We start from the raw sequence: 19118 nt of genomic DNA, 5'->3' as shown, positions 1-19118 counted from the left end.
GCGACTTGCAATGCTTTGACTTGCTCCATATCTACGAGGTCATGAAAAGCCACGCAAAGTGGCTTTGCGTAGCCTCCTAGATATGGGTCTGCACTCTACGCCGCCGGTGCTTCAAAAAAAGAGCCGCGCCTGCAGCGAAAGGGGCTTGTAAATAAGCCGCTGTACTTTTTAAGAAGTCCAACGCAAGCTTTGCCCGCTTCCATCAGCTGGAAGCAGGGCGTGTGCTCCTCTCACTGGGAAGCATGGGACCAGGGGGCAAGGCAGGCCCTGCTCTGACCCTGCCCTCCTACTCCATTGATGTAGTGAATCCCAGCAGGGGTGCGAATAGAACAAGCCTCTGAATCAGTGACGGCCAATGTGGATAAAGAGTGGTGGGCGGGTGTAGGAGGCGCGGGAGGGCAGGGGGCTCGGGGGAGCATGCAGGAGGGTAATAATAATAAAGAATAATAATAAAAGACTTACCTGGTGCTGCCGACCGCCTCGCGCTCCTCTGCTTCCAGTTCCTGATGTGACGGACTCCCCATCCAATCCCCACGCTGCTCTCAAGCTTGGGAGCAGCAGGGGGCTTGGCCTTAGCAGGCAGTCTGTCCTGTTTCTCCATCTCGGCTGTGCAATACAGTCACGTATATTCATGCACAGCGCACATGCTCATACTACTGCACATACCTAACATAAACGTATATGCAACAAACATCCTCCGTAGGAATGGAGTGAGGTTATTGGGGACTGACACAATTTTAAACACAGGAGGGCATATTTATGAGTGGGGTTACGTCATGCAAGGCCACCTTGAGTGGCTCTGAGTGGCTTCAGAAATGCAGAGTATTTCAACGAAGCGCAAATCGCTGCCTTGCGTTGCTCTGTCCAGGTAAGGCGTGCCGTGGGTGTTGCGTGGGTGTTGCGTGGGTGTACTCAGAGGCTGCTTGGACTTTGATGCATTCCTAGCTTTACCAAAAGAGCTAGACCTCGAAATACGCGAAAATGCTGCGCCTTCCCAGGTGAGGCGCAACGAGGAGCAATATGTTTTATTTCCCCACGTTTTTCCTCTGTTTATGTGTGATGCATTTTGAAGGAAGGTGCCTCTTCATGCACAAAACAATCTTCCATACAACCAAGGCACCCTTGCACAGTGGTGCAAGGGGGCCTGTGTTGGCAAAACGGCACCAGCACAGGGACAAAGGCAGGAATGTGCGGTGATCTTTTAAATATGGCGCATTCCTTTCCTTTCCCTGTCACGCAGTGCAGCAAGGTGACTTGCTGCACTGCGCTGCGTTACTTTGCCATAAATATGGCCCAAGAGAACTAACCGTAATGCTCCCTCTGCACACAGCAGGTAAAAAGGTTTGTTCCGGGGGTTCAATCAATTGCAGCCTCTAAAGTCCATCCACCACACCCCTGTGAGCTCACGGTAATCACACTCAAAAAAGGAGGGATGTGTCCGGGGTCCTTCTCCTGACCACAGGGCCCGCTTCAACTCTCAATCCATTTCCAAGCAGGTCTTCAGCACACACGCCTGATTGCTAGCAATGAAAACAGAAAAAATCAAAAATAACCTGAACATCCCTATGGGGAGCTGATGGCAGGTTCTAAGCTGGGGCTCTCCATCCACCTGAACGTCCCTATGGGGAGCTGATGGCAGGTTCTAAGCTGGGGCTCTCCATCCACCTGAACGTCCCTATGGGGAGCTGATGGCAGGTTCTAAGCTGGGGCTCTCCATCCACCTGAACATCCCTATGGGGAGCTGATGGCAGGTTCTAAACTGCGGATCTCCATCCACCTGAACATCTCTATGGGGAGCTGATGGCAGGTCCTAAGCTGGGGCTATCCATCCACCTGAACATCCCTATGGGGAGCTGATGGCACGTCCTAAGCTGGGGCTATACATCCACCTGAACATCCCTATGGGGAGCTGATGGCACGTCCTAAGCTGGGGCTATCCATCCACCTGAACATCCCTATGAGGAGCTGATGGCAGGTCCTACGCTGGGGCTCTCCATCCACCTGAACCTTTCTATGGGGAGCTGATGGCAGGTCCTAAACTGGGGCTATCCATCCACCTGAACATCCCTATGGGGAGCTGATGGCAGGTCCTAAGCTGTGGCTCTCCATCCACCTGAACATCCCTATGGGGAGCTGATGGCAGGTCCTAAACTGGGGCTATCCATCCACCTGAACATCCCTATGGGGAGCTGATGGCAGGCCCTAAGCTGGGGCTATCCATCCACCTGAACATCCCTATGGGGAGCTTATGGCCGGTCCTAAGCTGGGGCTCTCCATCCCAACAGGGTGTGATATAAACAACATTTATATACTAACAGAGGAGTTACACACTGAGCGAGGGGAGGCCGGGCCCAGTCTTGTGTGTCTGTGATGCCTTCTGTGGTATGACCAAATGTCTTGTAATTCAGGGTTCAACTGACATGGCTAGCTCATACTGTGTGCCAGCGCCGGTCCTGGCACTGCAAAGAGCTATACACGAGATGTCTGTCTGTGCAATGAAAACAATAAGGGCCACACGAGCCACACACTACGACTACTAACTTTGGTAGAAAGTCTTTTAAAATAATTTTCTTCAAAGTGTGAACTAATATTGCACAATGTGTGACCTTTGCATGTCTGGACACCATATCCTAGAACACCATTGCACTAAGGAGGAATCACAGTCTGGACAACGGTGCAGACAATCGTCCAACAAACTTGTTCGAGAATTGTTCAAGAATTGCAGCTTGGAAATGAGCATGGAGTCTTTACTACAGCTGGTAGCAAACACATGTAAATAAATGTAAGTTCTGTGCAGCCCATAACACCCATCCCATTGTGTTAAATTACTTTCAAATATCATCGCCAATATGTGAAAAATTGTATGATATGCATAGCTTCCTTGTGCATGACAAGGTTATTAATCTTGGGTAACTTCCCATAAAATCTGAAATTGCATGACAATGTGCCACGTGAATCTTTATAACAAATTGTACAACCGTTTTGCTTGAGAAGAAATTGCAAGCTGCGTGACAGCAGCACAGAATAGCATCACAACCGTAACCTACAGGCACGAGAAGGCACTAATGTTATGCATGACAAAATAGTGTAAAACATCCCATAAAAATCAAAATGACATGACAATTTATAACATCCATACAGATAATTTGTACCACAGCATTGCATGAAATGATCGTTACACACCCCATGACAACAGCATGGAAAGCATGACGACTGTAATATTGGGCATTGCATGTCACGCATGTTTGTGGGGTCCCACACAGTTGCATGCTACCCATCCGCAGCAGCACGTCAGCGCCTCACTATTGGTGACAAGTGTTATTAATGTAACCACACCAGGCAATAATGTGCTTTGTGGGATGTCCATGTCGGGCAGTTCTGTCCCAGTGAGTGGTGGTGACTGTGGCTCCTTGAGGTGGTTCGTGAAGCTGAGGCCCACAGAGTGGGCGTGGCTTCAACACATAACCCACAGTTTCAGAAATTCATGATGCTGATCATAGTAAATAAAACAACAATTATATGTGACGCAACCCATGGCCACGCCTTGAATGACGGAGGGACTTTATGAGTTTATGCACTTAGGGCCATAAGAAGGCTCCTGCCTCCCCAGCCTCCTGTAGATTCCCAATCAAAGGCAGTGACAGAGATGAAAGGTTGCCTCCAACACACCGATACCCATTGGATGATGTCACATGTGGTTACTGGTGCCCATCCGCAGTGTAGGTAACTCAGTACATGGTAAATGAAATCACTGCCCTGATCCAGGTCCATCAAAAGTTGTAACTTTCCAACATTAGATGAGGCCTACCTGTTGTTGTGTGCACTGTTCTGCCAACGGGTTCTGCTAGCGCCGAGAGTCTACAAATACCCAGTAACATAACATAACATAACATAACATAAAGCTGAAAGGTTTGTGTGCCAGAGGGACTGGCACCATAAGAGATGATTTCTTATCTGGCCTGAACCGACTGACACAGATGAATAATCCCAAAAACGAAGTCAGTTGCTAGACCGCCCTCACATCTCAGCACTTCCTTATATTTACTGCAGTACGAATAATTTGGAAAAAATTAGGAATCCACCACCAAGTCCCCCAATACATGCCAGCCTTTGTGTAAGGTACAGACTTTCCAAACTGTACGTGCCAACGAAACAAGGCTGTTGGATCTGGAGCTTTTTGCAGGGTCTCCCCAGAGTTTTGTCCTCTATTGCTGAATCTGGTTTTCTCGGCAATAGGACTCGGTATGAGGAATGAGCGGTAAGTGTGTGTGCTCTCTCCTTCAAACATGGTAAAATCGTCCTGCACCTGATGGACACATTTAATTTACTTGTAAGATTCTAGTAAATGTATCCAGGCCCTTTAAAGTGAATGCTACAAGTGGGCCTGAAGTAGACTTTTTAAACATGCCAACTCAGCCTGTCGTGCAGTTTTAAAGTGCCATGTTGACCTGGCAAAATAAAACTTCTTCCAGGCCTAAACCTTCTTTTTTTAGTACATGTGAGTCATCCCTAGGGTTAATCAGGGTACATTGCCTTTAAAAAGTAGGACACGTAGGTTTAGGTTTTACATGTCTTATCAGTGAAAAACTACTAAAGTCGTTTTTCCCTGATGCACGGCCTGTCTCTTCTTTTGACTAACATTGGGTTACCTTATTGCATTTAGTAAGCAAAGCAAAGCAAGTTTATTGTTTCAGCCAAACAAGCCATAACAATTAAAATTCAATATACAACTAGATTTCTCTTCAACAATTCATCAGATCAAATACTACAGTATAATTAATACTCTTTAAAAAAATGTGAAGTTCATTTAAGATCATCTTAGTTCATATACTTAAAAAGGGAGCTCCAATTTCTCACAAGGAGGAGAATATATACCACTCTTTCCTTTGATCGATATTTCTTACCTAAAATCGGTATTCTTGACCACGATATTCTTGCCGTCCATATTTCTGTCATGATATTTTAAACTTGATATTTGTGTACTCAATATTTCAACTGAATACTGAGTTCCACTTTATAATTTTTAGGTGCTACGTGCACCTAATCTTTGAAATTGCATAGCTGCGTTTCTACCCATTGAATATTTGTCATTCTGGTGTCATTTTATTTCTTTAAATTTGTATCTTTTTCTCGATTGTTGTGAGAATTTTCTTGTGTTGTGTTTTCACTTTATTTCTGTTTGTGTGCTGCATAGATACTTTACTCATTGTCTCTGAGTTAATCCTAACTGCTTTTGTGCCGAGCTTCCATAGGGCTAAGCACTGGTTAATTTAGTGGCTTTAATGGCTCTGCGTGATAAGGGTTGTGGTCGTTGCTTGAGTGAGGTTTCAACCGTGTGCGCCAATAACCGTATTTCATACGAAGGCAATCTATGGGAGTGCTGTGGACAGCTTAAGGAGGACATCCGCTGGCCACAGTAGGAGATCTGCAGGAAGGGATGTGGCCTTCTGTCTACCGCAGTGCCTTAAATGGGCAGGCACTCTCTGCTGCTGACCTGCACTTCTTTCATTTGAAAGGGAGTTTACCAACACTTCTCAGTACTGTTAGAATACATATAATGGGACCGAAACTGCACTTTCAGGGGCAAACGGATACTGTAGTCCGTGAGTACCAGCACTTCTATATTTCCATTTAAAGCACTGGTCTCCTGGGCCTGCAGTGACAAAACTTGATCACTACTATGCTACAGCGCTAATAACATAACATAACTTAACATACCATAACATAACATAACATAACACACCCTTACTAAGCTTCCTATGAAGGGTGGGCACTGCGTTTGCACACTTAGTACAATATTTGGGCTACATATCATACGTTATGTTATGTTATATTATGTTAAAGGAGCTTGTAAAGTGCACGTACACCAGACGGTTTTATGGCGCTGTGGTCCGAGGGATACTACTGCTTGAGTGGCCTAATCATAAGCCTGGCGGCACAGCCAGGTCTTTAAGAGTGTCCTAACCTGGGCATAGGAGGACGATGCTCTGATGTCCAGAGGGAGGGAGTTCCAGAGTTGGGAGGCCACGACCGAAAATCTTAGTCCCCCAAATTTCTTGCGTTTGAATGATGGGATGACAAGAAGATTCAGATGGGAAGACCTAAGATCCTGAGAGGGGACGTTACGCTGAACCCAAGAGGAAACAAACACCAGACTGTTTTCATGGAGAGCTTTAAAGATGATGCAGCCCAGTTTAAAAGTGCTGCGTTCGGCTACTGGTAGCCAGTGTAATGTTTTTATTAGCGGGGTAACGTGGTGCCATTAAGGCTGGTGGTAGATTAGTCTGTCCCCTGGTTTTGAACCAGTTGTAATTGTTTTAATTGATATGCAGGGATGCGGACGAGGAGTGAATTGGCATAGTCAATATAGTAGATGACTAGGGCCAATACCACTTGGGTCAGGGCTTCAGTGGTAAGAAATCTGCTGATCTTCCTGATCATTCGAAGGTGAACGAAGCAGGAAGAGACCACTGTCCCAATCTAGGCTTTCATAGAAACATCACTGTCGATAGTGAAGCCCAGACTTTGATTCAGCTCGAGGGCAGTGGGGGGTTTCCCAATTCGGTTGACCAGAAGTTGGAATTACAGGGGTTAGAAGGCCCGCCGATTAGAATCCGCTTAGTTTTGTCCGGGTTCAATTTCAGATGGTTGTTGTTCATCCAATCGCTTATGAATCGGAAGGTGGATAGAAATTAGAGTCAGAAGATGCCGACTGACCGATATCAAATATCAATTGAAGGTTATCGGCATAGTTGAAGGTGCAGACCTTCCTTTCTCCAAAGGAGCGAATGAGGGGCTGTATGCACTAGTTGAAAAGAAGCGGAGAGAGGGAAGAACCCTGTGGTACCTCACAGGTCACTTTAACCTTGGGGGAGGAAAGGTGGGCGAGGCGTAAAGCTTGAGAGCGGTCCTCCAGAAAGGATAATAGCCACTTAAGCATTGCTGACATGGTCAGCCAGAAGTTCATGGCCGACCGTATCGAATGCTGCAGAGAGATCAAGGAGTACCAGGGCCTGAGTAATGCCCTTGTTGGCCCCCTTTCTAAGTTCGTCTAGAACCGTGAGTATGACAGCCTCTGTGGAATGAGCCGGACGGACGCCCGCCTGTTGAGGGTCGGGGTAGTGAGAATGTTCGATAAAGGTGCTGAAACAGCTTGCCAAATGGGCTTCCAGAACCTTGGCTAGAAATGGGGAGGAGGGGAATGGGGCGGTAGTTTATCAGAGCAGAAGGGTCTGCCCCTGATTTCTTTAGGATGGGGACAATTTCAGCTTCTTTAAATACTTTGGGAACAATACCCTGCTTAAAGGAGTTATTCAGAAGCGCCAAAGGAGGACCCGGAGTAGTGAGGAAGGCTTCCCTTAATATGTACGGAGGGCAACAGTCTCCTGCCAGGCTAGCCAGTGAGAAGTAGGGGATTTATTCTCCATCTGAGTTTACTTTGTATACGTTTTTAAACTACAGGTAGCTAAGAGACTGCTCAGTCTGGCATAGAAAAAAAAAACATTAGGGGCAGAGCGACCAGCCATTCAGAACACTGTTCTCTTCTTTGCATAAATGCCATTAACCACACCTAAAAACAGGGATATTGAAATGACCCCATCCTCGCCGCCAATGAAACGATGTTAGAAGCAGCAGCAGGTTAGAAGCCAAGTAGGTTTATTAAGAAGTAACCAATCCACTTCAGCCTCAGAAACACAGCCACCATCAGGTCAGGGCAGGCTCTTAATAACAGACTGACCTTTCAAGCATCAACATTCCGTCACTAGGGACAAGCAAGATGCAGTCCCAACATTCTAGTACGGCTAACACAGATTTATAATGCCCATCAGTGTTAGCTGTGGAACATATAAGATACTACAGGTATCTTTCCTGCATCTCCACTGTAATGTTGGGTACCATGCTCACTGCAACAACACTACACAGTACATTGTACAGTAAGAAATGGTGCCTATACCCCCCCCATCAGTCTCCTTTTTCCTTTGATCCACTCCTTTGCCTATAGCTCATAAAGTCCTGGCCTGGTTTTCTTTTTGGCTCCCACCCTATAGTTGCATAACTGTTTTACGAGGCTTCTGGGCTGTACAGCATGGACAACTAGTCTCAGTTTGCGTCATAGAACTCTCTGGTTCGATCAATTCTTCTGATCACTCACTCAAAATTTAATTTATTGTGTTAAAACCATCTAAGACTCTGCCCAAACTCCCACTTATCTGGACTGGTCTTCCGGCCAGTCTAAGGCTCTTTTGGACTCGATCGTGTGCCTCCAAAGGCCACTTCATTATGCTCCTCCCCACTCCCTCTTCCTCTGCTGTCCTCCTGCTCTCATTCACTCTTTGACTCTTCTTGTGCTCTCCTTCTCCTTCTTGCCGCTCCTGCTTGTGCTTCACCTCGTTACTGTGCTCGTTTTGGGCTTTATCCTGTCTTTTGTGCTTGTTTTGTGCTCTGCCATATAATTTGTTATCATTTGATGCTCTGCTTCGTCTTTTGGGCCCGTTTGGGGTCTATCCCGTCCTTTGTACCCTTTTTCTGCTCTGCCTCGTTTTTGTGTCCGTTTTGTGCTTCTGCTTGTTTCTGTGTTTGTGACTGTTCTCTCTTCTTTACTCCCCCGTCCCTGCCCTCGCTCCACAGACTCTTCCACATCATTCCTCCCACACACTTCCAATCTCCCTCCACACTCCTCTCCTTACGTGTTTCTCCCTCATGCCTTTTTTCACCTTCTGATTTGTGCCCCTCCTTAACCCCTCTTTTTTTTAGAGTTTTATATACCGCGAACTTGACCCGGTATCAGGTATCAGAGCGCTTTACATAGCACCAGTTGCTTTACATGAGAACACATTTATTTTTGTTAGGCACGCGGAGAGTAAGTGATTTGTCCAGAATCACAGGTTGTTCAGCGTCATTGCTGAGACTCGAACCCGGTTCCCCAGATTCGGGGTCGACAGCCCTAGCCGTTAGGCCAACTCCTCTCCTCTCCTCGCCCTCCTTCCGCTCTTAGGATCTACTTAATGCAGGCTGCTGTGGGACAGCACCACCTGTGCACTGAAGGCGCGCCAAAGACAAGCCAGTCTGCGTCCATTCGCACCAGGACCACGCCCAGCGTCACGGACACTGGTCCGTCCGACCGCTGAGGCTACACTTCCTCCAACTTGCAAGCACTCAACACCGGACGCTGCCGTGACTGCTCTGCCCCCAGTCCACACCTCCCTCCATGGTAGGACCACTCTAATTGCTGTTTCTCATGCAGAATCAATTCTCCACCACCTACCATACCCGCCTCACCCTGTATTCCATGCATGCTCCTCAACACCAGAACTCTCTGCAAGCATGCCACCGAGGTCTATGACCTCAACGACACACACTCCCTGGACTTTCTTTTTGTCACTGAAACCTGGCTCAACCGATCATCCACACTGGCCATCGCTGAGGCCATCCCCCCTGGCTACAAGACTGGCCGCTGAAACAGTCACCACAAACCCAGAGGAGTTTTCGCCATCATCCACAGGATACCATCATCTGCACGACTAAAATGGACGAACACACCACGTTCACGGAAAACATGCATTTCCGATTACAAATCAGCCACGGCACGACTATCATAGTCACAATCGCTTACCAACCACCAGGACCATGCACCATCTTAAGCAACCTCCTGACCGACTTCATCACTTCCATCGCCATCAGACTAAATTACTTCTTATTGCTTGACAAACTGTACCTTCATCTCGATAAACCGATGGATGCTAACTCCACCGCCCTTTTTTTGAGTCTCAACAACATCGGATGCAGCTCGTCCAAGGCCCAACTCACAATGCAGGACACACCCTCGACCCCATCTTCACAGCCAACAACAAGATCACCTTCAGCTACCTCACATGGATAGACAACTCCATTGTACACTTCCAAATTAATGCACCTCACTCCAACAAGCCGAAGCCACCCAGTAACTTCAGACGCAACTTGAACAAGATATCAGTGTAGGAGAGTAGGATCTATTTCACATGGGTACCCCCACGTTTTGCTGGTGTTTCACTGTTTATCGACCTTAGTCTGGCTGTGGCCCTGCTAATCAGGACCACAGCCTAGCTGTTTCCTCTCTAAAATGGTTTGCATGTACATTAGGTACATATCTAATTGGATTCTTGAGTGCCTTATAAGCCCCTAGTATATGGTATACTATGTACCTAGGGCATAGGTACCTCAGAGGCCTACCAGGGGCTGAAGCATGCATTATGCCACCCCTGGGAACCACTCCAAAATGGCACCACAGGTCTGCTACTGCAGCCTGGGTAAGGGTGTGCTTGCACCCCTTATAGTGGTATAGGCTACCTATATCACTACCATTGCACACACATATAAAACCTATAAGTCACTCCTATGGCAGGCATTAACAATCCTGAAGGCAGAGTGCTTGGTTTTTATGTGAGAGGGTGCCCCTGCTTGTGCTGAGCCCCTCTGCAGCGTTCGGAGTACCTCCTCGGATGCTGTTTGTGGTGCAGCCTGACCATATACTCTTTAGTGCATTATAACCTCGCGGTAAATGCTAACTTTGTGATGGCTGCACGGAAACATGTTGTGTTTGGTGTCAAATGCTTTGGAAAACTACCCCCCGCCAGTTCTGGCGGTGGGGGTACCATTCCACCCTTCTAGAGGGAGAGACATGTTCACACTGGTCTAACCCGGTGGGAATTTCTACAGCCCTGGCATCACAAAATGGATGTCTCTGCCACAGACACGGGTCTGGCCCCCTGCTGCTGACTGAAACTCCGGCAGGGGAGGCCTGGACAATAGGTTTCCTGTCCCAGGGAGGTGTAACCACCTCCCCAGACAGGCAGATGTGTATTGGGGCTGGGCGGGAGCCCTCTTTGGTGCTTTGAAATCCTGCACTGGGGGCACACTTGGTGTCTCTGTGCATAGTCCAGTTCAAACCGGTTGCAGGGGCTTCCTGCCCCTGCTCTGGCGTGAAACTGGACAAAGGAAATGGGAGTAACCACCCCTCTTTCCAAACCCTCCCATAGGTGGGTCCCTAGAGTCTGTCCAACCCCCAAACTTAGTATAAGTATGGGAACCCAGTCCTTGCGACTTCAGATTACGCTGGACGAAACTCTGCAATATATATCCTGGACCTTCGACGTTCTATCCTGACTAGAAGACTGAAAAACTCTCCCTTGGAGTCAAGGAGTAACTCCCCTGCTTGGCAGGCACCAAAGAAGCAACTGTCTGGTCTGCAATTCCGAAGCTCCCGCTGGACGCCGAAGTCTCTGCATCACCAGAGGTGGATTTCCTGACTTCCCCGAGGCTACCCTGTGTCCACAGTAAAGCTGAGGACCGTGGCTATCGTGGGTGATGAGGAACTGTGACCCCTGGGCACCGCGTACTATTGCTGGTACATCAACTTCCTGTTCTGCTTTGGGCTCCGAGTAGCCCCAGCCTTGAGCACTGACTGCACCGAAGATCTCTGGCCTCCACTCTACGAGTGACCCATGGGCCGGGTTCCAGTGTGACCGCTCGAGGCTCCTTCGCGATCGCTAGCCTGTTGGCTTGTGGGTTCCCACGAAGGCAACTCCTCTTCTACTTGGGCTTCCCTGGCTGCTCCAGACGTGCCCTGACTTACCCTTGCTGGGTGAGTCCCTCAGACCTTGCTGCTCTGCCCCGACGTCCTTCTTCTCTTTCCACAAGACTTTCCGTTGCTAAGGCTTGTTGGGTCCAATCTGATCGCTGACACCGCAGCACTTGACAGACTTTGTGGGACAGCTCTAATCTGGCTCGTGGACTTCGTCGACGCCTCCTGGACCTCGTGGCTGAAGAGTCAAGACACCCATCAACTCACCTGAAGCACCCGACATTTGTGGGCATTGGTCCATCCTGCCCTCCGTCACTGGCAAGTGACCCAGAATCTGTCCCCTCTGCTTTCAGGTTCCTTCCATCCTAGATCCAGGCTTGGATCTCTTCGTACACTTCTCTTCACGGCAGCAGCAGTTCTTCGCCAGCTTCCATTGTAATCGATGACGCGACCCGACACCAAAAGACACCTATGCACCAGGCATCCCTGGGTGAGGTAACACGAGTACTCCGGTGCTCCTGTGGGTGCGAGCCCTAGAAATTCCTAAGTCCAAAAGGGTTTGGTCCTGACTCGATTCTAAGTGTCCCTAATCTTTAAATTTCCAACCGCGACATTGCCCATAGAAGCTAACGGGAACCCGCGGTTGTGTTTACACACTGCACACAGTCCCGTGGGTCCCCTGTGTCACTACCTTGGGTGGTTCCTTGGGGTCCCAGTGATTCTACAGGCTCTAGGCCTTGTGTCTAGTTCAGCCGTGGTTCTTATAGCACTTTCTTGGTATATGGTTTGGTACGCCCCTTGGGCCCAAACGTGTATTTGTGCTATTACTGTTGATTGCTAACTTGTAAATTAAGTACTTCGAACTCCAGTCTCATAAAGAGACTAGAGGGGTGTGTTTTATCTTAAATACATATATTTTAAATATATACCTGGTGTGGTTGTCCTTTCATTTGATCAGTCAAGAGATTATAGAGTGGTAAAAACAAGCAGCTTTACATTCCTTCAAGACTTAGCCTGAAGGCTGCTCTCCATAGCTACCACTAGGATAGCTTTCAATAAAGGTTGTCTTTAACCAATCACCATAAGGGGTTGTTTGGACTGATACAAGGTGGCCACTAGAACTAGTGGACAGCATATATCAGGCCAACTTCTCACAATCAGTAGCGACCTGTACCCACACCCTCAGATCCAACCAGCATATCCTCACTGGTGACCTACAGAATGACTTACCCACATTCAACAACTGATTCTCAGACTGCATCAACACACTGGCTCCCCTGAGAAAAGTTAGGCTAGCAAGAACAAACACTAAAGCCTGCTGGTACACAGAAGATCTAAGAAACTCCAAAAGTTACAGTAAGTAACTAGAGAGAAAATGGAGAACCAGTCGAGACAGCACCTAAATAGACACCCACAAATCCACACTTAGAAGGTTCATGCCCAGATCAAAGAAGCTAGGAATGCAGCCCTCATACCGAGACTGGAATCCTGCCCCAGCTCCGGCACAGAGCTTTTCAACATTGTCAGAGAATTTTCCAACCCAACTGCAGCCACCAACACCATTACCCCTTCACAGGACCTCTGCAACCCCCTCCCCGGCTTCTTTCATAATAAACAACTCAGGATCTACAGTAACCTCCTATTTCAAACCACCGCAGAAGATCTCATAGGCAACTGGTCAGGACAGAAGAGGGCACCTTGAAATGTGGATGATGAAAAGCAACCCAGGGGAAATAACATTCATAGTAAAATACAGCAATAGCTTCTCTTAAAGATTTTAAAAAAGGAAAATTCCTTACCAGTTCTGTTTATATTTTATTTTCAAAATATGTATTAATCAGATTTTACATTGATCAATTGTTACAAAAATATACAGATATTATTTGAGCTCCCTACATACTCAAAATCCAAACCAGAAAAAACACAGCCATATCCTCACAATTCAAATCAATCATACCCACTCGTACTAAGAGAGACCATATATTCCAAACATTAAAAACAAGAAGGTTACAAAATAGTATCCCTTGGCCAATATTCTGTTGACATTCATGAACATAGATTTGCATATAAATCATTTTTTCTTTTTTTGTTTAAAAGACTCTACATATGCCAATTGACCCTGAAAATTATATTAACATTCAAAAAGAAAAGTAACAGAGCAGAGTTGCGCCGACCGGCGTTTCGGTAACCATAACACTTAGATGTATAGTGCAACCTTCATCTGAGCACTTTGTAGAATACATGCTTCATGGCTAACACCATCCAAGCTGAACAATTCACTGGTACAGGGAACTCACATCTGTTTCCTTAAGGGGTCTGTAATATCAAACTAGGAGCACATTTTCCCATCGACGCAATAGCCATAGGGTAAACCTTTGAACCAAAGAAGCTCATTTGTGGAGTACCCCAAGGATCCTATCTCAGGCCAACCCTTTTCAACGTGTGCATGGTACCCCTTGCCTACATCATTAGAGACCATGATTTCAACAGTCTCCAACGCCAATGACAGATAGCTCACCATCCCCCTCACCAACAAGAACAAAACCAACAGGACTAACTTCACTTTCTGCATAGTCAACGTGGCCAACTGGATGAGGGAGAAGTGCCTAAAACTCAACACGGACAAAATAGAGATCCTGATCTTCAGAAACAAGAGCTTTCCATGGGACTCCTCCTTGTGGCCAGCCAAACTGGGACCCATGCCCACCCCAACAGACCACGCCAAAAGCCTCTGTATCATCCTAGATGACAAACTCACAATGAAGAAACAGGTGAACGCAGTGGCCTCATCCTGCTTTTTCATTCTAAGGATGTCCCGCAAGATTTTCAAATGGCTCCACACGTACAAAAGATGTCACCCAGGTGCCCATCACCAGCAGACTAGAATATGGTAGTGCACTCTCCATCGGCTCACTCAAAGACTCCAGACCATCCAAAAGACTGCGTTCATACTTATTCTAGACGTCCCCAAAAGCACTCACAACACTTCCTACCTCACAGAACTACACTGGCTACCCATTCAGAAACTGTACCAATTTGTGCTGCTCACCCATGCCTACAAAGCTCTCCACAACACCAGACCAGAATACCTCAATGATCAAATTCAACTCTACCATCCTTTCAAATAGCTACGTTCAAACCTCTCTCAACCTCGCACGAGCCCCCCGCATCGGCAGAAGCAAGTCAGGAGGGTGCTCCATCTCCTACATTGACGCCAAGACCAGGAATGAACTCCCTCAACAGATCAGGACCAGGTGCGGCCGACACAGGTATGAGCGGTGGGGTGGGGGGGAGTTAACAGATGATGGGATAGGTAAAATTAAATAAAAAAATAATAAAAGGACTTACCTTCGCCGATGCGGTGAGCGCAAGGTAAGTGGTTTAAATAAATTTTTATTTCATTTATCCATACCGTTGTCTGTTTATTTCTCCCCCATCCACCCCTCTTACCTGTGCCAGCTTTGCCTGATCAGGACCACCCCTTTCCTACTCAACTTCCTGAAGAAACTGAAGACCTGGCTGTCAGACAAGAGCTCAGTTCGACGTCAGTTCTTGCTTCAGCGCCTGGATACCCTCATGGGCGATAAGTTGCGCCATACAAGTCGACATAAAAGAATATAACATATTTGGCATGACTTTCTTTCTCAAAAAATCATCCAGACTCCTGTGTTCATTGATACTGGCCTATTGTGCAGATTTCAAGCTGCTGAGCTGAGCTTCCTTGTACAACTCTGTTCCACCACAAGCTTTCCTCGCAGAAGCAGATTCTTAGTGTTGGAAGTGGGCTGGCACTCACACCCTTCCTTCAATGTGAACTCGCATTACAAGCTCCAGGCTTTCTATCTATATAATCCAAATTGTTTTTGGTTAATCTGAACACCTCTTTTTGATATTTAAAACAAACACAAACCCAGACAATGAATAAAGATTGTTTTCTGTAGGTATGCATAACAAGTAAATAAAATGTAAAACGGGGATTCTTACTGGACATAGACCTCTGCATCCTTTTGTTGTGTAAACAATTAACCAAACAGAATTAAAATAATACATATTTTTCCTGACCAGCTACACACTCTGGAAAGAACTTCTAAAAGGGGCGATCCTCCCGTCCTGCTAAGGCTGCAGTGACCTGCTATCATCTCATTTTGAGTTATGTAATCTAAGGCATGGAACCTACACTCTGTTCTGAACCCACATGCAGAGATCGATTTATAGTTCTTTTTCCTTTATAAGTTATTTTACATTGATGCCCGCATGTGATTTCGTGACGGAATTGATTTGTGATTACGGAAGGAGTTTCCTGAGGTACTTACAATTTGTATATATGATGTATGAAAAGGCACTCTACTATGGACATGTGTGGCGTCACAGAGTACAAGATGAACTTTCCTTATCAGTGACTGGAACTTTCCGGGCATCCCGCCCAAGCCATTAAAACTACTGTTAATGTAATGTCAATACTGCAATATGGTGTAACGCAGATCCTAACAATGTTATGTTGTGGAAAATCAATAAAAATCATTTAAATAAAAAACTAAGGGGCATATTAGCAAGGGCCGTATCGCTGCTTTAGCTGCACTTTTTGCGGCTAAAGCGGCAATATTTTCATCGCCCTATCAGCAAGCTGTCGCTAACAGCTGTTAGCGACAGCTTCATGGCAAAAATGACCGTTTTGGGTGCTGCTTTGCATGTCAGCGATATTTATCGCTAATGACATGCAAAGTAGGCGTTCCCAACCAAAAGTCTACAAAAGCGGTCGCTAACAGACCTGCCTCCTATTAGCGATGAGGCCCCGGTTAGAATGAAAAAAATCGCGCTAACCGCATTCATCGCTGGAACACTTCTTACCTATCTACACAATGGGAGGTGGTTTGTGGGGCTGAATCCACCAGGGCATATAAGCAAGCATTCCCTTATCGCTGGCCTATTTGCGCTGGATTCCATGCGATGAACAAGCATATCGCTGCTATCTCTGGATTAATTATCGCATTAGAGATACGCGTTGCTAATAACGCGCTATTTTAGTGATAAAATCCAGCGATAGCTGGCGATAAAAAAATGTGCGCTAAGTGCGCTTTGCGATATTTATAGCAAAGCGTTGCTAATATGCCCCTATGTCATCAAACCCATGCGGAGTGAAAATGCTAATGTAGGCAGGAGCTGAAAAGTGGAGCTGAGCTGTGTAATGGCGAGTGGTTCCTGCTCTCCTGATCTCAACAAACAAACTCATCTTACCTCTACATTGGTATTCTGTCTGGTTCCTTGAGTATGGAGTCTTAACACAGCCCCGCCCATTTAGAAGTGGGGGGCCTGTTGAGTAACCACGACAGAGCATCAGCAAGCCCTGCTGACAGTAGCCGCTAATCCAGCATTCCGACTGGCCTGGACCACCAGGCACCAGTGCTGATTCCCAGTTCTACTTAGAGAGTGTTGAAGGCCCATGATTTTCCCTGTCTAACTGCTCTGTGTGAGGAGTGGCAGACACAGGCAGAAAAAAAGTAGAACAGCCCCAACAGGCAGGGAGAAAACTCTGCATGTCGGAGCCATTTTTTTTCTCTACACCAAAAAATTTACAAAGCGGGTGCTTTAAACATGGCGCCTGCTCGGCAAACCTGAAGTGTCTTAAGTGGAGCCCTGGTGGCGGCTGCCCCCTCCACAGCACAGAGATCCCTGTCAAGCAGACACCATCTCAAAATACGTCAGACGGTCGTCCTGTTCGTTATCCCATTACTTTCTTAAGGTCAGATGTACAAAGCATTTTACTGGCGCAAACGGCCTGATTCGCAGAATTGGGCTGTCGGCGTCCGACAAAATGCTTTTTTAAATGTACAAAATACGATTCAGTAACTTGTTACTGAATCGCATTTTGCATTTGCGATTCAGTATTTGGAAGTGGTGTGTTTAGGGCTTCCATTCCAATTAGTGAATGAGTATGGTATGCATTTCTGTTTTGTGACTGAATTTTAATTACAAAACAGTAATACTTTACCACCAGTTTAAAGGCGGTGGCTACCCATACCCTAGGGATTCTTAAACGTTTTATGTTTTTACTTTTTAAACACATCCCGTTCTCCTGTAAGGAAAACGGGCTGCATATAAAAAAATATACATATATTGTTTTATTAAAAAGCAATCACAGTCATGGTGGTCTGCTGACCTCAGCAGGCCACCATCCCTGTGATGGAGTAGATTCCAATGGGTTGCAAACTGCAACCTACCTTATTCATATTCAAGAGGTAGGTCAATTTGAGACCCACAAGGAACCCCTCGATTAAACTCAATGAGTTTCATACTTTAGGAATGGCGATTTCACAATTGCCATTTGGAGAGAATCGGAATTAGGAAATTGGCGTTCCTAATGTTTGTACATATGGCCCTTGGTCCCTTGTGCTCCAATCCAAACAATCGAACCCCTCTACCTGCTTCTAGAAAGCAATTTGCATAATTACAAATGTTTCCTACACCGTTCATCTCCCGACTGCCCGACTTGCTTCTCTCCCTGTCTGTTGCATGACGTTTTGCAATCTTACAGTGGGTTTAGACCCCGCCCACTGCTTACTATTGGTTGATTCATTGCCACTCTCATCTACTTGCCTCTTACTCGTTAATCCTGTGGGCTTTCCTTCCTCGTCCTGAGTTTCTCCCGTGCCCGGAGCGTTGACACATTACTATGTCCACTGCTTGCTTTTTCAGGCGCTACTTTTTATGGTTTTGTCTAGATGCTCTATGACACTGCATGCTTTTTCCTGCAGTCTCCCTTGTGTGCTTCTCTCCCCCACATGCTCCTTTCTCTCACCTGTGTGCAGCTCCCCCTCCCTAACTGCATTGCCTCCCCCCCCCCGATACAGTGCTATATTGCTAAAACCATAAGCAAGGTCAAGAGATCCAAAAGGCTAGACTGTTGGCTTTGCCAATGTTTGTTTAAATATACTGCCCACATACCTGCTGCTGTCAAGTATCGTCATTCCAAGATCTGCACTTACCATACACGATGTATCCTTGAAATAGCAGATTGACTCTGTTCCTTCCAGTTAATAACACAGGGGTCTTCATTGGGGGTTATTTCATAAATATATTGCAGTAGATTAAGGGATATGATTAAGCTCTCCATGGAAATATTTTGGACAGAAGGCCTAAAGTAGGTCAGCATAACTTGGCAAACGCTGGCAAAACAATTCAGTGGGTGACACTGACATCTGTCTATAACACATTTTCATGGCCTGAATAGGGCTGACTCCGTTATTCATCCTTCCCAAGGCTGTCCAATAAAATCAAAATCAAGGCTAATAAGTGACAGTGCTTGAGTCCCAAACTTTAAGCAGCAGTATACAACTCACAAAATAACACGGATCTGTTTGTTTTTACTGATAATGATTCAATGTAAAATGAATTACAGGAGATTATTATGCGAGTGATTAAAAGTGTTACATATATTTTTTTAACTTAATTTGGCAACAATCTCGGTTTATGATTTTTCGAGAAATTGCTCAGATACTTCAGATTTGTCTTTTGTATACTATACATTACAATAGTCGTCACCCTTACTTAAACCCGTGCC

The sequence above is a fragment of the Triturus cristatus genome, chromosome 3_1 (assembly GCF_964204655.1).
Source record: "Triturus cristatus chromosome 3_1, aTriCri1.1, whole genome shotgun sequence".
Lineage (NCBI taxonomy): Eukaryota > Metazoa > Chordata > Amphibia > Caudata > Salamandridae > Triturus > Triturus cristatus.
This window is presented reverse-complemented; position numbering follows the sequence as displayed.